The sequence below is a fragment of the Varanus komodoensis genome, unplaced genomic scaffold (assembly GCF_004798865.1).
Source record: "Varanus komodoensis strain SLA01 unplaced genomic scaffold, ASM479886v1 scaffold10, whole genome shotgun sequence".
In the NCBI taxonomy this organism is placed as follows: domain Eukaryota; kingdom Metazoa; phylum Chordata; class Lepidosauria; order Squamata; family Varanidae; genus Varanus; species Varanus komodoensis.
Window position 1 is genome coordinate 8,894,024 of NW_025335269.1, and position 23,734 is coordinate 8,917,757.

The 23,734-nt window shown below is 39.7% G+C and overlaps 1 protein-coding gene across 1 annotated transcript in view; it reads right to left on the reverse strand.

Annotated features, from left to right (window-relative positions):
- CNTNAP2 (contactin associated protein 2) overlaps positions 1-23,734 on the reverse strand; it is an 870,382-nt gene that overhangs the window by 111,265 nt on the left and 735,383 nt on the right. The gene's annotated exons all lie outside the window — the stretch shown is intronic.

Below are 23,734 nucleotides of genomic sequence, written 5' to 3' on the forward strand. Positions count from 1 at the left end.
GAACACAGGACTGGGAGCAATCTGGGTTCTAGCCCCAACTCAGCCATGGAACCAAATAGGTGACTTTGGGCCTGTCACAGACTGTCAACCAAATCTACCTCACAGGGTTGTTGTAGGAATAAGATTGAGAGCAGGAGCAGGAAAATTATGTAAGCTGCTTTGAGCTCATTGTAAGAAAAAAGGATATAAATCTAATAAATAAGTAAATAAATAAGCCCACACGGTGACCTTGGGCCAGTCACTGACTGTTGGCCAATGCATCATGAAGAGAAGCCTGAAATGATTATTAAATGAGTTTAAATAAATGGAATACATATGTTCATCCTATATACTAACAGGCACTGCAGACCCTTATATAGCCAAACTGGCAATAACAACACAGAAGAAAGAGGTATCAGTATATGTAGGGAAACCCCAAGGTTTGAAGAAGTACAAAAAAGCTGTGGAAAACAAAAGTTCTAAGAGGAAAGGAGCCCCCTCCCCCAAAAAAACACACTACCACCCTGACACTGCAATGAATTTAGTGACTGTAGAAGGCAGGTGAGCTGATCAGGGTGGGGACTGATGAACTGAGTGATAGGAATCGGAATGGAGTATGCTTTTATCCTGGGAAGGGGCAGGGCATACCCTACATGGCATTCTTCCTTGCAATATTATTTATATAAAAGGTAGCTATAGAGATAGCTGTAGAGATGTCATACATGGAAAAAGTGTGTGCAATTACTAAAAACTCTAAATAACAACAATAAAAATACAACCATTGCATTAGGTGTCAGAGAGGGATGTATGTTCCAGAGCAGGCCTAGCTAACCTTCTTAGGCTGTGGTCCATTTGGCAGTTTGAGAAATTGCCCTGAGCATTGTCACAAAATGGATGCCATGGGAGGTGTGGCAAAGGTTAAATATCCTGCCCAAAAAAACTGAGTACAAGGAAGAACTGGATCACAGCTATAACACAGCGAACAACTCCTTTGAATCCATGGTTTTCAGCATCAACAGAAACTAATTGCACAGCAGTCCCAGAAACACGTTAATTAAAAAGAAAAGGTAGAAGAGGTAAGGCACCTTGGTGGGTGCCCACAAAGATGTGTGTTGCGGGGGGCAGTGCATTGGTGCCTGGGGCTGTCAAGTAGCCATCGGGTGTTGCCGAGGTATGCTTTCCCAAACAGCAGCAGGTTACTACTACTAGCAAAGCACTGGCATGCATCGTTTGTACTGCCACTTTGGTGGTGAATAAACTACTGCTGTTCCTTTCTGCTTCTCCTTGAGACATATTATCACATGCCCCATAGCTCCTTGAAGTGTGCAGAGGAGGATGGATGGTTTTGCTTTTCAAAAGGGCACTCCATCCAGATATTTCTGCCCGACAGAACTAGTTAAACTCTACACCTCAAGCAATTGCACTGTCTCCTTCAATCAGCATAAACAGGAGGATGCTACAGCTGGTTGTCCGGCAGTTATCCCCTGCGAATGCTCAGCAGCCGGGACTCATCCGGTAATAAATTGCCACTGCAAATGCATGCTTATGAGTAAGCAGGTCCTAGAACCACAGTGCAAAGCCATGTGCATTTACTTAGAAGTAAGCACCACCAAATTTAGTAGGGCTTACTCTCATGCATGTGTGAACAGGTTCTCAGCCCATTCTACATGTCTACCTCGCTCACTGCCAGCTTTCACAGCAAGTGCTTGTCATTAGGTCCATATCCCCTAATTTGCCAATAGTAGCCATTTTCTAAATGCAATACAATCTTCTCATTCCTTTGTTATTTTTCTAATGTTATCCTAGATGACACCCCTTTATAATTGTCCTCTCAGAAATGAAAGCTGAACATTTTAATGCTGAACTGGTATGGTCTGGCAAGCTTTAAAAATGCACTTAAACAAATACCAAATTCACTCTCTGAATCTCACTTATTTGCATCGAACATTTCCCATTTCATCTAAGGGACAGAACTGCTCCTTAGTGATCAATAGGCTTATGATACAACCCAGGGCCGTGTGGCTGCTTTGCATTACTGTGGGATGATTATTTTTAAAAATAAATGCATTATACTGAATGGCCAGAAGACATTATTAAGGCCAACAAATTAATAAGATTTAAGAAAAGGATTAGTTATATAACAGAGGGGTTATTAACAACTGAAATGATATAAAGCTCTATTAGATCACAGAATATAAACAAAATGGGAAAAGGGACAGAAAGAAACTTGCATGAATAGCTTGCTATACATTGCAGAGCTCAGCTATTTGAATTTTACTGCAGTTATTCCTCATGCCAACTGACTGTATAATGGCTGCATGAAACAAATGAGAACAGTGTGATCTTACTTTTACTCAGAAGTAAGACCCGTTGAGTTCAATGACTCTTAGCCAGAAAATTGGGCATAGGATTGCAGCCAAAGAAGCGATCTGTACTAGGCTTGGTTTTATTTTACTTTATTTGTTCTTTCTTTGTAAGCTGTCCTGAGACATCAGTGGTGGAAAAGCTTTTAATAAATAAATAAATAAATAAATAAATAAATAAATACTCAGTATTCTAATGGCTGACTTAACAGTGTGCCACAGGAAGCACACCCTGACCTGTCCTCCTTGTGCTATTTCTGCCAATATATCCCAGATGTTTTCAGATTGATTATGTACATATACACTGTCTCCTTCAATGCATCGATTATGTACATATGCACCAGTGTGTGCTAAACCTACAGTACCATTCTGGAACTGGAAGCAGTGGTTTCAGTGGAAGAGGAAGTGTCCTGTCAGGGTTTCAGCAAAATGTCAGCAACTCAGAGATCCTTCAGCTGCTTGCGTGCCTTACCTACCCTCTTCTTCAACTGCTTCTCTCTGACTTGCAAATGCTCCCTGCCTTATTTATTTATTCATTTATTTAAAGCATTTATATCCCATCCTTTATAGGCATCTCAGGATGGAGAAGTCTTCCTCTTGGAAAACATCTTTTCAAGCCACCCTGATTGCTTCCTTCATCCTCTTGCTCAAGAAACAAGTAACTGACATGCATGTCTAAACAGTAAATCAGATTAGTTTCAGTGCCCTTGCTTGCAGGGAAACCATACTGACTCTTAATATGCTAACTCTGGCTTAAAGTTGACTTTTCCACATTAGCGGTTGTAACGTGGAGAGCGAGGAGATTTTTAAGAAGAGATCCACTGAATTCCTGAATTGTTAGATGATGTAATGTTATGTACGTCATGCTACTCTTTCCTAATGACCTGTATTGGTCATAGAGGAAGGCATATCTAGCACAATGATCAAAATGCTTAATGAACAACCTGTCAGAAAGAACTTCTATATACGATACTGTTTCTATATTCTATTTTATTGTATTTTAATCTTGTGTTGTGAACCGCCCAGAGGTGCTGTGGCACAATTGGGTGGCATACAAATATTGCGGATGGGGGCCTGAAGCAGCAGTGTCCCATCCTGCCTGTGAGGTGTCCATGTGGTGGAAAAGAGACTTGATGTGTGGCTTTGGCAGGCATGTCGTGCAGGGCAGAAGTTGCAGGACCTTGGATAGCTCCAAGCAGGCAACTTGACATTTCCGGCCATCTGCCATTGTCCCAGTCCAGACTTTCCCTTCCAGACTTCGCTTGCTTCCTGAAGCTTGGGCATTCTTACTGGGGTAGCCCTCTGGGCAGACACATAGCAGGTCTCCTGCGCCTGCCTTTTCATTGACTGTGCTGGTAATCAGGTAGCATGAAGCCACTGGCGTAACAGGAAGCAGTTCTTGAGGGGAAAATGCCTCAGAAGATGCTGGATCAGTGTGTGTGCCCTGGTTGAAGGTGGGGGCTCTGGCTTAAAAGGTTAACAGGCTCTGGTTCAGACTTGGAGCTGAGGTCTGATTTCAGCAGATCAGTGACTTCCTGATCCACCTATCTCCTGCTCCTCCTCCTGTGTACTAAAGAAACAGCACCTTGCTAAAGGTAGCTCATTCATGCATTTGTTTGGCAACATTTGAAACAGGGGCTTCCTTATTGCTGTTGTAAGCCGCCCCGAGGCTTTTTGCGAATGGAGTGGCATAGAAATGGTTTAAATACATAAATAAATTCCTGGGTGACTTCTTGATCTCCTATATGCTTTGCTAGAGGTGGGAACCTCAGGTGAAATCTGGTCCCCCTGGAGTACCAGTACAGCTCTGGAGTTCCCAAGATGGCCACACTCCCTTTTTGGCCACATCTTACCCCTAACAGCTAATCATTGATGGCTTTCCAGCTGTTACACAGGTTGTGTCTCCTATCATAAAGGCTGAAATGTACCTCCTAAGGTTTAGTTGGAGCTTTCAGTTAAACTGTCCTGGCAGTTTTGGAATTTTGGCTCCATTGCTTTTGCTTTCAGTTTTGCCCCCTTTGCTTTTGGCTCTGCTCACCACTGGAATTGGGCCCTCAAGAGTGTCTTCAAAATTGAAGGTGGCCCCAGGGCTGAAATGTGTCCGTTCCCCCCCCCCACACACACACACACCAGCTATGCCATAATTTCACTCTAGAATTTCAATAGTGCAGAATCCTGAGCTTATCTCATCTGACTTCACTGGATGGGAGCGACCTTGTGAGGAAATGGGAGTGAAGTTTAAGTGGAAGCTCTTGTAAGTCAACAGTTCAGAAGTAAGGCAGCCCATCTGAATAGCTCCTTTTGACTTATGCCTGGGGTTTGCTCATACAAATTCCGTAATCAACATAAATTTAGTTGTCCGAACTCAGCCAGGCCTTTGGTTTCTGCTTTTTGAGTTATTTGCCAGAATGTTCCTTTCAGAAAGTTGTTCCCTCTTTTTTGCTTTTGCCATGATGACTGAAATTCACATTCTACCACCATCCATTTCCATAACTATGACTTCATTTGGAATGAGGAATTGCAACAGCAGAATTGTAAGAGTCCACTGTTTTAGCTCTTCAAGGCAATAGTAGTGGGCAGTCAATGTGGCCATTCAAGCTACCTCTTTATGTAGAAGAACAGAACCTTGAGGGTTCTTGTGTACAACAAATGAGATTTTTATGACAAATGCATGATATGAATAAAATATAAGAACAGTCTCTCATTTCATCTAGGATAGATGTGAACACATAATATGTGCTTTATGAGATAAAGTAATGGACCAAAATTATCTACAGTTACATGCAGCATATTTAGGTTTTCTTCCTGGATACTTTCTCCACCATCCTTTACCTTTCTTAAGTAGCAGAAGCTCACACTCTGAGTGAGTTTCCTCACAGAGTATAATAAAGCGACGTCTTTATAATTATTGATTTATGAATGGCTGAGTGGTGTTATGAGAAGCAGAAGTAAGGCTATGAACAAGCCATCCTAGTCCTAAAGCAGTATTGCATAGAAGGTTTGGGTGGCCAATCCTTGTTAACTGGAAGAAGTCTAGATAAAATCCCAGATTTTTGAAGCAAAGATCACAATTCATTATGCAACTGAAATTAAGTCAATGCAATCTCCCTATTTCCTGCATCCAATCAGTGGTCTAATTAAAGTAAGTGCCAGTTGGCATAAAATAATAGTATGTTTTGCACTGTACATATTTGTGTAGTAATAACATTTCTGTTATTGCACCTATGCAGGATGCCCCCTCAAGGTGGCTCAAGGTGATCATGGTGGTCTTCCCAGTTGTTGCAGTTTCACTATAGCAAATTGCTTTGGTTTGGGAAAAAAGCTAAGTCAGACATTATATTCCTTGAAAACATGGAATGGAATAGTCCAATGAAACCTGCATGTTAGAAGAGAGGTACTACCAATATACTCACAAGTGACATTTACAGACACATGCCAATTAGCAAATGATGACATTATTTTTAGTGGGGAAAATAAATTGTTCTAAATTATATTTAGGACATTTTAATCTTACCTAGTGAATGAATTCATTACTAATTACTCATGCATCATATATGTTGAAATCCAATGGCTGTTTGAAGATTTGGGGAGGGACCATGGCTTAGTGGCAGAGTCCATACTTTGCATGCAGAAATGTAAACAATTTCTCTGTTGTGTGCAGAAATAGCTCCAAGTAAAGCAGGAAAAGAATCTTCCCTGAAATCCTTGAGAGCCCTTGCTGGCAGCCAATTCAAACAATACTGGGCTACATGGCCCGATGCTTTAGCTGGATATATGGCAGCTTCCTATGTTCCCAAAGTCTGGAAGAAACACAGCTGACTCTGGAAATCTATGAATTTAAAACAGGATTACATGAGTCCTGCATAAATGCTGCAAACCCTAACTGACATGCAAGTGCTTAATGCATATTCACTCCCCCCCTCTTGGCCCTGAGTATAGACCATACAGCCAATGTAAATGACAGCTTGAAAAGGTATTTGTCCATAAGACGGGCCATTAGGCATAAGCTCAGTCTTCATCCTCAATGTGTTCCTTACTGCAAGAAATGAATGTGTACACAAGGCTCTAAAATCCTGCAATGAAACAGAAGTTATCATGCATTTTTGTAAGTGTATGAAAATAACGTTGCCAGGTCATAAACAGAACAATTACTCTGATCTGGCTCAGATTTGAGTTATAGTACAAAGAAAACTCTTAAGTTGGATTTTCATATGAAGCATAAGGGGCTATTTTATCTTTCCCCTACATAATAAATAGCTGCTGATTGCATGCCTGTTTAAAGTTCTGCCGAACGAATCTACTTCACTGAAAATGAATTTAGATTGAGCAAAATCCAAAAGTCAGAATAGTTGCAGTTTCAGTGAACAATACAAGCAATCTGATTTCGAGAGAAAATTGTGAAAAATATGCATAATCTATTTTTAATAGCTCTCTGGAAAAGACTTGACAAAATCTAACTACTTGTACAGTTGTACAATAGCATGTAGTTTTAATACTTATTTGTGTAAATCAATTCATTCTTAAGAAAATAGCAAAATGAAAAAGAATCCTCTAAGAGAATGAGAATTAATGAAATCACTCTGGTTTTCTATTCCTTTCAGAGTTATTGAATTTTATATGATCTTAAGACTTAAGATTTATTGTTTCTTGACCAATAAATTTTAATCTCATTAACACTTTCTGGTGTTAGACATATCTGCTTTCCAAGGAAAACTGAAGAAGAAAAAGACTATGAATTGCTAGGCTAAAGAAAAAGCAGGTTATGCAGACTTCTTTTTGTGAAATCACTTATTTGAAATTACAAAAATATTGTTAATACATCAGAGAAATTTGAGAAAGATGCAGATGAATTTCGCATATTTTGGCAGTGACAAATATAATGTTCAGCAGCTGTGAGGGGCCCTAATTTAGTGACAGTACATTTCACTGTAGTTCAGGCGGCACCAACTTCAGAACCCGGTGTTCCTTGAGCCTTTTCAGTAGATCAACTAATAAATGCAGTTCTTCAAGCTTTCCTGTGTGTGTGCGCATGCATACATGAACATACCCATATACACATAGGGACTTCCTAGGCATATTAAGGGTGTGTGTGTGTGTGTGTGTGTGTGTGTGTTCTTACATCTTACAGCATCCATTCAGACAGTCATGCTGGGAATTGAGGCACTCATTTCTATCTAAACCCTCATAGAACTGCATCCTTATATACTGATAGAAACTGTGTGAGAGCACTTTCTAATGAACTATTGCTCTGGTATTTGGTATATGTGAGACCCTGATGATTAGAATATTCTGAAAGCAGAACATTGACACACCTCTCTTTGATTATTCTCAAAGTATATTCCCAGACAATTACAGGTCTTCCAAGTTATTTGGAAAGCAGTATGCCAAGGCATTCTGAGTTTACTGGAAAAGTCTGAAAGGCTGACATTTGAAAGTCTTTTTCTAAAAACATGGGGTTCTGGAGATATTTCCAAATGGTTAGAAGATTCCAGGATCCTAACCTGAATTCTAAGACAGAAAGCTGAAATGTGGTGCACACATACAAATCACAAGATGCATCAATAGTTTGCTGGAATAGTTTGAAAAATAAGGGTTCCCCTAGTAATATTGAATTTCATATCTTGGTGTTCAACATAATATATTCCAGTTTGTGTGAATTGTCGCAGCTGTCCTGTGGCAGATTATATTAGACTACAACTCCCATTGCCTCAGCCAGGCCATCTGGCTGGAGAAAGTGGTAGTGGCAGGCTAACCCTCCTGGAGGATAATTTTGCAATGGGAGAGAAATTAATCAGCTGCTCCCCATCAGTCTGTAAGAAGCCAAGTTTCCAGCAATTATATGGCACACGAGAACAGGCAACAAAGACCAAAATTTACTATAGCTTGCCAATCAGCATGCTGAATGATCCAGAGGAAAGAACTGTCACATTTGTCAATGAAATGGTGGAGTGACAGGTGGATTCAATGGTGCAGAAAGGTCTCCAGGATTTGCAATGCTTCTTGCACACATCATCAGAAGATAATTTCTCATGAGCCTCGTCTTTGGGGTGAATCATCATGGATACCTTGTCCCTGCTGACATCATTACTTTCATCAGTCCCATTGGTGAAAGATCTTGATAGCATTTAGATCAGAGGAGGCTGAGCTGAGTGTAGTGACAGAGTCTTAATGATGCACCTGAGGTTAGTTTCTTTCACATGAACACCTTTTATAAGATAGTTAATCAGAAGACACCCTTCTGATGATCTAAGGACTCATTAACTCATTCCGTAGAAGAAAATGTGCATACATTTGTATGGGTATGGGCAACTTTGCATGCATAATGTTATAAAGTGAGGAAAGGGTTAATGGGAACTCACCTGTCTAACCACACCCAATTCCTCCCACATCTGGGAATTTTCCTCAAAGGAACTCTCTCTCTCTCTTCCTAGCAAGACATGCATGGACAGCCTCCCTTCCAGACATACTGATTTCCAACAGACTCTTACAAACTTAAAGCTGCAAGTGCATGCAAGGAGACTAGATCTTGTGAATACAGTAAAATCTTAAGTAGCCTTACTGGGTTAGATCAGATGTTGGCAGCCTTGCAGTTTGAGTAAGTATTTTGTAAAACTTTCATGTACTTCAACTAGAAGATACTAATCCCTTTCCCAACAACAAGAGCCTGGCTGCATGATAAGGATAACCTATATGATACACATTCACACATACTTTTTAAGTATACATAGAGGAGATACAGTATATATACTTCTTAGATTATGTTTCTTTCCTTTGGATCAGTCAGCATGCTCATTGGCAAGCTATGGTAAACATGCATCATGCTTTTAAGGGAATTTATTGGAATGCAGGAGCAATGAATTCTAAGGAATAAATTGTATGGATAAAATAATTAAACAGTATAATTAAACAGGGCAGTGCAGGGGAAGGATCACTGCACACCCACTGCAAACAAAATAAGATGGTGAATGATGGAGCATAGTCAGTGAAGCAGTACATCTTTTGTATAATCACTTTTCCTCAACCTGATGTCCTCCAGAGGTGCCAAACGGCAAGTCCCAGTTAAATGCTTTGAAGAGCCCCTAACCAGTCTGAATACATAATATGGAGTTAGAAGAACCAATGGCCTGGTTTGTCTTCATATGCTTATGAGTGTAACACAGCTGACTATAAACAGAAGACATAATTTTATGTTGCTCTTCTTTCCACTTGTATTTCTAAACAAATGTGACAATGAAGGTCCAGCAATTATGTCCTCAAACAAGCCCATCTCCAGCTTTGCCAGACATCAGAAAACTAGAAACAAAAGGCAAATCCTTGAAGTTAAACTGTACCAGTAATCATTAGCCATTCTAATTTAAAGTAGGATTGCCTTATATAGGCAATATTTGTTTTTTTATTTATTTATCCCCTCTTTTGACACGTATTGGGACCAAAGAGCCAGCTCACAGAATGGTTCAGGCTGTAAACATATCCATATTTCCACAGAAAAAGCCCTACAACTCTCAGCATTTCCTAACCAGCATAACTAATTGGGGAATGCTGGGGGTTTTATGGACTTACTGTCTGTCTAAACATGCAGAGGATGGTGCTCTAAAGCAACAGCATTTTGACTCAAATGATAACACCCCAAAATGTATGAAGATCAGACCTAGCCCCAAATCTATTTCTTAGTGGCCTGGATCCATTCTTCTAGAGCCCTGCGGGTGCATTGATTCTAATGGAAGCTTTCTTAATTGCCACACTGGCAATTTTCAAGTGGTATTACAGCTGGGGAGGGAAGAGTTACTTCTTCCTTTTGTACATCCTGAAAAGGGGAATCTCTCCATTAAGCTTAGAATGTTTCCCCCTAGTAGTTCTGGATGATATTTTATCTGAGATTATTTTGAGGAAAAATAATTTGATGTGTTTGTCTGTTGTAAAATTTAAAGAAACCATAGCAGGTATTTCTAAATTTGCATATGCAGATTTGCCTCTTATGGACTTTGGCCCTGAATCTTCTAAATGCCCAGCAATGTCAATGCTCTGTACAAAAAACGCAGCATATCATAACATTACCCTTGTGGTAATGGAACTGCTCATACACAGAGAAAACATATGAGACAGAAATGCTCCTGGAGTTATAAAAATATTTGAAAACTGACAGCATTTCCCTCTCTGCCTCTTAATCTTCCGTTTTCTACATATTCAGTTCCTTCAGCATTTCCCCACAAGCTACATTTTCTGTATAATTTTTGTTAGCTTAAAAAAAAAATCTCTTTTAGGTTCTTTCCCCCCTCCCCACTTTCTATTCTACAAACATACACACACCATTTTGTTTGCCATTCCAATGAATTTTGCACAGATGGATATTCTTTTACCAATTTAAATGCAATCATCATTTTTAATGTGCAAGGGAAAAGAGCAAGTGATAAAAGGATCAAACAGCTACATTCCTTTGGGAAGGAAGCAAATACTCTTCAGTATTGGAAGAATAGTGCACTATGTCGATAGAGCAACACGATATAAAGCAATGTTGTTTAAACGGGGCTGGGGAGGGTCATCCTGATTTTGTATCCTCCTGACACAGTACAGCCTTTTTCAAAGGCAGCATTGAAAAGCAACTAATGTAACATCACACAATGATGATAATGGGAAGGAACAGGTGAGAATCCAACCCATGATGGGAGAAGTGAAAGGACTGGTGAAATGAGATGGCACTTTGATGTTACCATCTCTTCCCATTTTCCCTTGTACAGTTTTATTTTATTAAAGGACATTGAGCTTCTAATGAACCTGAAAGAGTGTCTATTTGTAAAAGAAATTGAGGGCAGTGGGAGAGGAGACCACATCTCACCAAGATCACAAAAAGAAAGAATATATCAAGGGATCCTTAACCAAACAGAGAAACAGTAGCCTAGGCAAGGATATAAAAGGCACACATGAACTTCCCATTCCTTCTAACAGAACAGCACTGTGTCTTCTTTCCCCTTTATTTTTGGAGAAAGGGAGAGAAGCTGCACCCGGTGCCATGGCCCTAACTGGCTAGAGGCAGGTGTGGTGCATGAAGCCCTCCTTCCAGAAATCAGCAAGACTGTTATATGAGGCAAAGCAAGCTGATGGAGGCATCTTCCTCCAGATCAGCAAAAGCAACGGCTGTACATTTGCAACACCAACAGAGCAACTGCATGATGCTTGGGAAAGCATCCCAGGGGGAGGAGGATGGAGCCAATTCTGCCCCTTCCAGTGGTCCTAGGCAAAGCTATCATCTGGAGCAAGGATTCTGAAGGGGGACTTTGCCACCTCACCCCTCCCAGCCACTGCAGAAATCTCTTCTTCCACCTCATAAGAGGAACAGACTGGGCAAAAAAGGGGGTGGGGCCCTGGCTGGGCAGATGAAAGGACAACTGTATATCTGATAGGTCTTTGAGCCTTTTTGCTACCCATCCTTCTTTCTGAGAGGCAAGGAACCTAGGTGGGCCAAGAGGTCCCTCTAGCTTAAAATGTGTCTTAAACTGGGACAAGTGTTTTTGCTTCTGTTGTTCCACCCATCTTGTTTGCCATGTTTTGGATGAATAGAGAGCTCCCTTCTTGGAAACCTCTGCTTAAAGAGCAGCAGTCCTGTTGGATTATGCTTTATGATACTTAATCTCCTCTAGATCAAGAACAGCACTGAGGTAGATGACACAAACTTGTGTGACTGCAAACCATAGAGTGCAAGGATCACAGGTATTACTGAGCTGTTGTCAGGAAGCCTGGTCAAAATAATGGCGGGGTATAGAAGAAAAGGCTTGAGCAACTGATGAGTGGAAAAAGAGGGTTAAGATCCAAAGGCTGGAGCCAGCAACTTTGCACCTACTGCAATTCTGCACCCCCTTGGAGCAGCAAGAAGCTAGCCATGGTCCTACTCCACCTCCTGCCTCTGGATTCCTAGGAGGAGGGCACCCAGCAGGAGCAGCACCATTGTCTTGGTAATTATCACCCTTCCCTTCAAGTGGAAGTGTATTAGGAGATGATCCTTGACTTGAAATACCATATTCACTGAACATAGTTTTCTACCTTTCACCCACAGAAGAATCGCACTGATGGTTAAATGTTGGTTTTGATCTGCAGCACAGGAATGAGAGGCAACCCCTCTTTCAAGCTGGTCCCAAACTTGCAGGACTGGACTTAAATGACACCAGGTTTTTTGGAAGGGAGTTCATACTCTGCGTAGGGGGAAATGTTGCTCCCAGTACTGTTGGAAATCCTTTTAGGTCTCTCCTTTGGCTCACACATTGTATACCCAATGAGCACTATCTCCAACCAAAGCCAAGGACATTTAAATCCATTGATTTAAGTGGGAGACTTTGCTTTAAGTATTTGTGTAACACTTGCATTAAATTCCACCAAATCAAAACTGTATTGGCTTTGACTTAATTGTGTGCTAAGTACCAAAAAGACTGGGAAAGCATCTTGTTTTTAAATGAAAGCTGAGATTCTCAAGATCCTGAACTCCGCTGCCATATTTCATGACATCTCTTTGCTTGCATGGAATGAAGGACTACACAATAACAAAGCATTACTGTTAGCTACTCTATTTGTGGGATTATGGATACTTCTCATATCTTTTCCTTTTCTCAAGAGCCATCAAAATCCATCTACACAAATCATCTTTGTGTTATGTACACTGCATTTTCTCCACAATATGGGAACGGATTCAGCAGGATGAAATATATTCAGGAGATTATTCTGCTGCTTGTAATTACTGAAGGGAATGGAGCTAAAGATGGCATCCTCATTCTACTTTGCAGAAGAAGCAAGACAATAATAGTGACCACATTCAACTGTTTCTGACACTTCCTCCGCCCCAAGGATGAAGCTCTCTATTTAGCTCTCTCTGGATATTGGTTATAAATAATCCATTCTTATTTGCATAGGAATATATTAAGTCTTATTAAATCTAAATTGAATGCATCTTTGGGAACTTTAATATACAGTATTGCCTAATACAAATAGCCACAATTGCTACCAGTTGCACTCCCATTACTCAGAGCTTTATGGCTGCACTGAAATTGACCAGCTAAATGACTGTCTTGGGCAGCACATGATGCCATAAAGCTAAACGCTGATTTATTATTTAATAAAAGGTGCTGGAGATAATCACAGTATTAAATGTCAGGGCTGGCTTAGTTTGCAAACTGGATGTAGAAGCCAGCTCAGATGGAATGCACTGAATGGAACTCAGCAAAATAAGCAACTTGGTCCTCTAAACATATGGCTTTTCTACCCCCCATTTCACCAGCAATAAGACTGCAGAGGTAGTGTTTTACGAAATTATTTTCTGCATAGGGAGTGATACTGGAATGTTTCAAATACTACTCCCTTCCTTGTAATGTTTAAAGAAGAGGTATTGAACTTCTTTCAGTCCAAAATTGCAGTTTGGAAAAAAAATGGGGGCCAGTGGTGGGCATGGCCAAAGGCAAAAGTGGAAGACGCCCAGTTCCTAGCATGTTTTAACTTACAACTTCCACTGGCAGTAGCTAAGCCTTAGGAGAGACATTTCAACCTTTTATCATTGGAGAAACCTGCATGGGAAAGGGCTGTGGTTTCACTTGTATCTGGCCCCTGGGCCTGATAAACACTCCTGGTTTAGAAAACTCACGCATGCCATGATGTCTTCAGGTTTTGTATTTCCCCAGTGCTACTCCGCTGGCCACTGCTCATGGGAAAAATGACCTCATGTCCCAATATCATGGGTACCTGATGCCCACAGGGCATCCACAAGGGTTGAGTCAGACAGGTTTCTGTGCTGCACTGCTTGCCCAGAGACATCCCTGTGATTTTGGTAGGGCTTTTTATCCCTTGCAAAAAAAGACTGTTTACTGGTGTTCATTCTGAATCAAAGGGAAGGTCAGCACAAGGGACAGAGAGACAAGTCAATGTAGAAGGGCCTTTTTGGTAGCCCTCCAGTATCTGAAATAACATGCAGTTCCATCCTCACAATAATTATGATGAGAAGCGGAGGAAACCATTCTCTGCTTTTCCTAGACACATGACAAAGTTAACTTGGAGGGTAAAATATTACCTGTTGGCCAAGACAGATTCTGCTTTCTTTTATATTGTATTCCTTACAGTTCATATCAGTATATTACCTGAATGGGATGAATGACAGACAGCACCGTCCACTGTGGCTGCCTATAAGGTTCTGAACATGGTGGATTACAAGCATCCAGTGGAGAGCAGATGGAGCACAGGGCAAAGGTGATCTCTGCGCTCCTTTTGACCTGCAAGATTTCAGTCATTTCAGTGTTTTGCCTTGGTTTGCAAGAAGAGGCTGAAACTTTGCCAGGATATATCAACTCACAGCAGAAACTCACCTGATGTACATATGATAATTAGCACTGTGAGGGTGGGATGTGTTTTTATTGTGGCATAGAAATTAAATACAAACTGTAAGTTTTTGCAAGGGCTATAGAGATACAAAAGGGTACAAGGCAAGGATGCCCGTTGTCACCCCTATCATTCATTCTGACTTTAGAGGTCTTGAATAGAAATGTCAGGGATGACGAGAACATTAAAGGTACTAAAATTAGGGATGAAAATTATAAATTGCAAGCATTCGCAGATGATTTGGTTTTTATAATAGAGGAACCTTTTCTAACAATCCCTCAACTTTTACAACGGATTGAAGAATGTGGTGAGGTTACGGGGATGAAAATAAATAAGGAAAAAATGAAACTTTTAGTTAAAAATATTACGCAAGATTGGAAAAAAAGACTCCAAGAACAAGTGGACTTGCAGATTGTTAAAAAGGTTAGCTACTTGGGAATCTATCTTACAGCAAAATGGACAACTTTGAAAGAAGACAATTATGATAAATTACTGAAGGATATTAGAGGTGATCTGGAAAAATGGGCCAATTTGCAACTGTCTTTGATGGGAAGAATAGCACTTGTTAAAATGAATATACTACCAAAACTTTCGTTTTTGTTCCAAATGATTCCCGTAAAAATTGATAAAAATTTTTTTGAGGATTTAAATTTTCAAATTTTGAGATTTATTTGGAGAAAAAAGAAAGCAAGGATTAAACTGAAAATGCTTCAGGAAACCAAAAAGAATGGGGGTTTTGGTCTTCCTGATTGGATGTTGTACTATCAAGCGTCTATTTTAACTGGGCTAAAAGAATGGATAACCTTGCAAAATAAGAGAATTTTGTATCTTGAAGGACATGATTTGCAAATGGGTTGGCGTGCTTATATGTGGCATGAGAAGGTCAAGTCTCATGGGACTTTTTTAAGTCACTATCAGAAGATCATTAATGTCAGTGTGGGAAAAGTTACAGTCAAAATTGTATAATAAATTACCAAGATGGCTTTCACCTACGGAAGCTTTTGTGTATCCAAATGTATTGAATTTTGAAGGGATCATCAGATACGATGATATTTTGGATAAGGATGGAGGTCTGAAACTAGATCAAGAAATACAAGAACAGGGACTTAATATCTCTTGGTGGTATAAGGTGCAGATGCAATCAAAATATGCTAAAGACTGTAAAATATGGGGGTTTTATAAAGACCTAACAGCCTTTGATCAAGTGATGCTAAAAACAGATGAGAAAATGAGTAAAAGAATTAATGAGTTCTTACTTGACAGGAAAATGGAAGGGGAACAGGTTAAGGAAACTATGATAACATGGGCACAAATTTTGGATATAATATTGAATTAGAAAAGTGGCAAAAGCTATGGGAGAGAAATATTAAGGTAACTTTAGCAACTTCGTATAAAGAAAATTTATATAAAATGTTTTATAGATGGTATTTGTCACCAAATCGGTTAGCTAAAATGTTGCCAAATATGTCAAACAGATGTTGGAAATGTAAACATGATGTCGGTACTTTTTACCATATGTGGTGGACCTGTGAATATGTGAAAAAGTATTGGATTAGAATACATAAATGGCTTGAGGAAATGCTACAAAAACCCTTAGCTTTTAAACCTGAAATTTTCTTGTTAGGCATTATACTGGAAAATATTAGCAAACAAGAAATGTATTTGAGGCTACATTTAATCACAGTGGCGAGGATTGCGCTTGCTCAATACTGGAGGAGTGAGGAACTACCCACTGAGGAACTGATTTTAAAAAAGATTCTGGACTGTGCAGAAATTGACAGATTGACTCTATTACTGAAGGAGAAAGAATATACTGACTTCTATCAAACTTGGGACCTTTTTTATGATTGGCTGGAGAAATGGGACTTGGCTTAGATTTAAGGATGTTTTTAAATTTTTATAAATCGATTTGAATATGATTACAGAATGTTAAAAAGATATGTTATAGGGGGCTGACCCAGTACGTCCAATGTATTTGATGATTGATGTTTTTTTAGTTTTTAGTTTAAAATCTTAATAAAATCTTTATTAAAAAATAAATTAAATACAAACTGGAATGTGTTGGTTCAATAAATATTTACTCCCTAAGTATTGGTGCAACTCACTGCCTCCAAAAGTTACATACTCCAAGTACTTGAATGGAGTCCACCTGGGTGCAATTCCAGTGGCGCATGGGTTCAATATACTTGTTTCTGGAAGGCTCCAGAGTTTTTTTGGAGAGGCTTTCTAAATAAAAAACCACCATGAAAAACTAGGAGCTATGGAAACTCTGGGATAAAGTTGTGCAGAAGTCCCAGTTAAGGTTGCATTATAAAAAGCATATTCAAAACTGCATGAGAACACGTCCAAGAGTGCCATATGAAAGCCCATTGGGTTTGCATGTTGGAGATACAGTAAACATATGGAAAAAGAGTCTCTTGTATAATAAGACCAAAATCAAACTTTTTGGCTTCGCTGCAATCCATATGTCTGGACTAAAGCCAAAAGTGCTCATTGTCCTGGGAATGGCATTCTCATAGTGAAGCAGGATGGTGGCAGGATCATGTTGTGAGGATCCTTTTTCTCAGCAAGGACCGGGAAACAGGTCAGGTTGGAAGGCAAGGTTGATGGAGCCAAATGCAGGACAATTCTACAGGAAAACTTTTTCCAGCAAATGACTCGGGCACCATACAGAGGTTCATTTTCCACCCTAAACACACACCCAAAGTAAGAGAGTGAATGTCTCCACTCGGAGTGTCTGAATGTCTCCAATCTAAGCTGAGCATCTTAGAATGGCCTGGACAAAGTTGAGACTATGTGGCAAGGCTGGAAAGTTATGAATCACCAATGCTCCTCATCTAACCTGGCAAAGCTAGAGCAGTTTTTATGACAAGAATGGGCAAACACTGCAGGAACCAGATACACAAAAATGATGGCGGCTTACCTAAGAAGACTTTCAGCTGTATTTGCTGCCAGTGGTGCTTCTATTAGTGACTGGGAGGGGGTCCTTAAGCAACCAACAAGTTTAAGCATGGTTTTGTTTACTTAACACTGTGCTACAATACACTTGCTTTGCACCTTCACAGTGTTGAGAATCTAGTGTATATCAAGTGGTAACAGTATCAATTAATTCCATTTCAATTCCATGTTCTAACACAAAAAAACCCAAAAAAGTCAAAGGACGGTGAATATTTAAGCAACACACAGCACTATTGCACTCCAATGCTTTGTATGTATTCTTTGAGTAAATCTCGTATGAAACAAGCTAGTGTTAGCATATCTAAACATATCATATATGGAGCATCATCCATAACCCATCTCTTTCTTTGATTTATGGGAAATGAAAGAATGTGGTAGAAACCATAGGTATAGTTAACCAGAGGTGCACAATGCACCCCATAACAATGGAAAGATTATGAAAAGGGTACTAGAGGGTCTTCAAACCTTCACAATTCCAAGGACATTTTCTAGACAAGAGTGATGCTTAAAAAGCAAAGTTTAATTAGCTTGAAGGTTGTATGAAGGCCTACAGCACCTTCTAGAATTAACACCAACAAATGATGTCCTTGTCATCATGGGGGATTGGAATGCTAAAGTAGGAAGCCAAAAGATAACCGGAGTAACAGGCAAGTTTGGCCTTGGAATGCAAAATGAAGCAGGGAAAAGGCTGGCAGAATTTTGTCAAGAGAATACAGTGGTCATAACAAACACTCTTTTCCAACAACCCAAGAGACGACTCTACACATGGATATCACCAGACGGTCAACACAGAAATCAGATTGACTATGTGCTCTGTAGCCAAAGATGGAGAAGCTCTATACAGTCAGTAAAAACTAGACCAGGAGCTGACTGTGGCTCAGATCATGAGCTTCTGGTTGCAAACTTTAGGCTTAAGTTGAAGAAAGTAGGGAAAAGCACTAGGCCGCTCAGGTATGACCTAAATCATATCCCTGATGAATAGACAGTAGAGGTGACAAATAGATTTAAGGAATTAGATCTGATAGACAGAGTACCTGAAGAACTATGGACGGAGGTTTGCAACATTGTGCAAGACATAGCAACCAAAACCATCCCAAAGAAAAAGAAATGCAAGAAAGCAAAATGGCTGTCTGACGAAGCCTTACAAATAGCTGAGGAAAGAAGGGAAGTGAAAGGCAAGGGAGAAAGAGAAAGATACACCCAATTGAATGCAGAATTCCAGAGAACAGCTAGAAGAGATATGAATGCCTTCTTAACTGAACAGTGCAAAGAAATAGAAGAAAACAATAGGGAGGACCAGAGATCTCTTCAAGAAAATTGGAGATATGAAGGGAACATTTCATGCAAAGATGGGCATGATAAAGGACCAAAATGGCAGGGAACTAACAGAAGCAGAAGAGATTAAGAAGAGGTGGCAAGATTACACAGAAGAACTATACAAGAAAGAGCTTAACATCCCTGATAACCACGATGGGGTGGTCACTGACCTCGAGCCAGACATCCTGGAATGTGAAGTCAAATGGGCCTTAGGAAGTCTAAGCAACAACAAAGCTAGTGGAAGAGACAGTATTCCAGCTGAGCTATTCAAAATCCGAAAAGATGATGCAGTTAAAGTGCTACACTCAATATGCCAGCAAATTTGGAAAACTCAACAGTGGCCACAGGATTGGAAAAGGTCAGTTTACATTCCAATTCCAAAGAAGGGCAATGCCAGAGAATGTTCAAACTACTGCACCATTGCACTCATTTCACATGCTAGCAAAGTTATGCTCAAAATTCTACAAGCTAGGCTCCAGCCGTATGTTGACCGAGAACTACCAGAAAGCACAGGCAGGGTTTCAAAGAGGCAGAGGAACTAGATATCAAATTGCCAACATATGTTGGATCATGGGGAAAGCTAGGGAGTTCCAGAAAAACATCTACTTCTGCTTCATTGACTATGCTAAAGCCTTTGATTGTGTGAATCTTCTTAGTGTACCTTATAATGTTGAACCAAATGTACCCTTACTCTGATCCATAGTAGCTCCTACATTTTTATATTATTGTTTCTTGTCCTAAGCATAAATTAAAAGACCAACAAAAACAACAGAGAGAAAGAAAACAAACAAATATAAATCAAGGTAGATCTTGAAGGGACTTGAAATGAATTGTCTTCTGGAAATTATGTCTACTGAACTGAAGTGACTTCACATTATTTTAATTAACATTTTCAAAGTTTTCTATGGTAAATTAAGCCATCAGGATAAATTGTCTGTGTTCCGGTTACTAACAGCTATATTTCAGTTTCTAAATAATTCCACAAGAGGGCAGCAAGATATAAGAGTGAAAGCAAATATCCTTTCTTTGCTAGTGTCCTTTAAGCTAACTGCAAATATTTTCAAATATTGATTATAAATCATAGATCATAGAATAATAGAGCTGGAAGGGGCCAAGGAGGCCACTGGGTGCAGGACATTGTGTTACAACATGCTACTCTTTTTTTGAGTTTTGCTGATTTGTTTTTTTCCTATTTTTTCCTTTTTATTTTTAAATATGTTTTATTAAACTAACAAAAATGATACAATTAATATAATAGCAATAAAAATAATTAAACCTTTCCAATAAACATAATTAATCAATACAACCAATGCTACCTTCACCAGGACCAACAAATCAAGTCATTTATTGTAAGATCATTTATTCATTCAGGTTGTCCCACTTCCCTTTCAGAACTGCACTGACTCCTGTGATGGTTCACACCCCTTTCCTTTTATTAAAACATATTTCTTAAACAGTCTCCAAATATTTTCAAAATTACTTTACTTATCAACCCCCTTTTCCAGTTAATATCACAATTAACTTATCATTAATAGTCTATTTATATTCTAGACTTCTTTATACCAGTTAACTATTTGACATTAACCCTTTATTTTCAAATGCCTTTATATTATTAATCTTACTGCTGTTAATAAATTTATCATCAATTCTTTAGTATTTTGTCCCATCTGTTCTCTAAATAGTGACAATAATGCTACTCTAGGGTCAGCTTCAATGTTTAAATTCAATATTTTACTAATTTTTTTGAAAACCACTTCCGAAAACTCATTTACATTTTTCCACTCCCACCACATATGGAAATATACCCCATCCTACTCAAATGTCTGTCTAGTTTCATCATGAATACCTTTCCAAGTAGTTCCCTATTTTATTGCTCTGACAGTTAGGATTTTTTTTCTTGATATCTAGCCTGAATCTGGGTTGTTGCAACTTGAATTTGTTGTTCTGTGTTCTACACTCTGGGATGAGTAAGAAGAGAGCTTGTCCTTCCTCTTTGTGACAACCTTTGAGGCACTTGTAGACTGCAATCATATCACCTCTCAGTCTTTTCTTGAGGCTGAACTTGCCCAGATCATCCAGTGTCTTTGTTTCCAGGCGTTGGATCATCTTTGTTGCCCTCCTCTGAACCCTTTCCACTTTTTCTGCATCTTTCTTAAACGTTGGTGCCAACAACAGTATTCTAGAAGTGGTCTGACCAGTGCTCAGTAGTATTTCTCATGATTAGGAAGTAACACTTCTGTTAATGCATCCCAATATAACATCTGCCCTATTAGCAGCTGCATCACATTGTTGTCGCAGATTTAGCTTGTTGTCCACAACGACTCCAAGGTCTTCCTCTTTTTCAGTACTGAGCCAAGTATCCCACATTTTGTTTCAGTGCATTTTGTTTCTTTCTAGGCGGTTTTGAAATTTGTCCCTGTGAAATGTCATTCTGTTGCTTTCAGCCCAGTGTTTTAGCTTATCTAGATCATCCTGGATCTTCTTTCTGTCTTCCAGGGTATTGGCCTTGTGTCATCTGCACTTTCTCATCTAGATTATTAATAAAGATGTTGAAGAGCGCTGGTGCAGAACTGAACCCTGTGGTGCCCCAGTTTGAGAAGGTACCACTGATGAGTTCTGTTTGAGTCCAATTTTGTAGCAAGTTGTGGACTGACTAAATAGTTGTTCTACCCAGTCCCCTTTTTATTAGTCTGTTTATCAGGATATTGTGGGGCACTATGTTGAAAGCTTTGCTACAGTCAAGATGAGTATGTCCACAGTGTTTCTGCTATTCATTTGGAAGGTTATCCAGTCAGAAAATGAGATTAGAGTCTTCTGGCAGGATTTATTCTTGAGAAATCCATGTTGACTTCTAATAATCATTGCGTTTTCTTTGATTGCAGACTGTTTTTTAAATAATTTGTTCCAGAATTTTTCCAGAGATTGATGTCAGACTAACTGGTCTGTAGTTCCCAGGTTAATCTTTTTTCCCTTTCTTGAAGATGGGGAAAACATTAGCCCCAGTGATAATAGACAGTGGTTCTGAGAGTTCTTCTGTTAGCTCTTTTATGAATCTGGGATGGAGCTCATCAGGCCCTGGAGATTTGAACGTATGTATTCCATCTAGATATTCCTTGACAGTTTGTCTGTCAATCCTGGGCTGCCATCCTTCACTTTCAGCTTGTACTTCCTCTTTGTTGTAGATTTTCTTGTGGGAAAAGATTGAGGTGAAATAGGAATTGAGCACCTCTGCTTTTTCTTGGTTGTTTGTTATTGATTTGCCATTGACTTTGAGTAGTAGATCTCACTTCTCTTTAATTTGTCTTTTGTTATGGACGTATCTGTAGAAGGCTTTCTTGTTGTTTTTAGCACCCCTAGCTAGTCTCAGTTCATTTCCTGCTTTAGTCTTTCTGACACCATCCCTATAATTCCTTGCTGTTTGTTATATTCTTCCTTTGTGGCCTGGCCTTCCTTCCACCTCCTCTAAATGTCCTTATTTTGCTTTCAGGTGGTCTCTTAATTTTTTGTGGGGCCATGTGGGCTTCCTTTCTTTTCTTTTACATTTTTGCGGGGGTTGGGATTGTTTGTAGTTGTGCTTGCCCACCCCTCTTGGATTCCTTTTCCTTTTAGAGTGAGTTGCCATGGGATGACTTTATCAGTGTTTGTCTAGTAAATGTATCTAGACAACTGTTTACAACTATTCTCTCATCTATATACATACATTATTTCCTTGCTTCAGAAGGGGCATACACACACAGTTTCTGAGATGAAATTTGCCCCCTCCATTTGTGAGTTATAATCCAATAATTTACTCCAGAATGTGTATTCAGAAGCACTGAAAATGAGCACATGATTTCAGTGGACAGTCATCAAAACCAATGTCCTCTTTGCGATTCAGGAAGAATGAAAATTTCTTAGGCTTTTCCTATTAGTAGTTGTTGATGAATACCCAAATCTTGTCTTCTTACTTTCTTTCTTCCTACCTTAGGTTGTAAGCCTGCAGGCAGTTTCATCTTAGTACTACAACTGGATACTCCAAGCACTATATAAGTAATAAATATTACAAAGCCAGAGAACCAGTGAAATTCATGGGAGGCTGAACATCAAATCTTTTTCTCAGCAATCACCTGGGAGAAAGGAGATAGAACTCTCTTCCTGTCCAAAAGTGACTATGGAGAAGGAATAAGTTGGCTCAGAAACCAATTTATCACCTCTTCTTTACTGCTACTTTGTGTGTGGCAATTAACCTGTCCCTGGCCAGGCCTAGCAACTACATGCTTCCCTCTGTTGCCAAGAAAATTGTACCAAGGAGCAGCTCCTACTCTTGTAGAAAAATATTGGGGGTTTTCATTCCCTCCTCACTTTGCCCCTTCAACCCTAGTTCTGGCCGTAAACAGTAGCAAGCTTTTTTTCTCCTGCTTCCCCCTCCCCAGGGCATCCACATATGGAGAGCCCATTTTATTAGAAATAGTATTTGTAAATATTGCCTGAAAATATAGTGGGAATTGAGGCATCCCATTGTAGAACATACCTGGCTGGCCAGGATTAAGTCCAGGCAGGCTAGTCATGTCTCCAGGCATTATCAGTGTAACTGGAAAATCCATGTGGTCAGGGGTCAAGAGGAATCTCTCTCCAGAGCTCCCACCCCAACCTCAGGCAGTCCAGCCTCCCAGGTAAGTTTGGAAATCAAATGGGCCAATCAGTGCTCACAGCAGGAATTTCAACCCAATAAGCAGCTGTCATCACCACCTGGTCATCAGAGGTGTAAAAGGGGACTCTGTCATGCACTT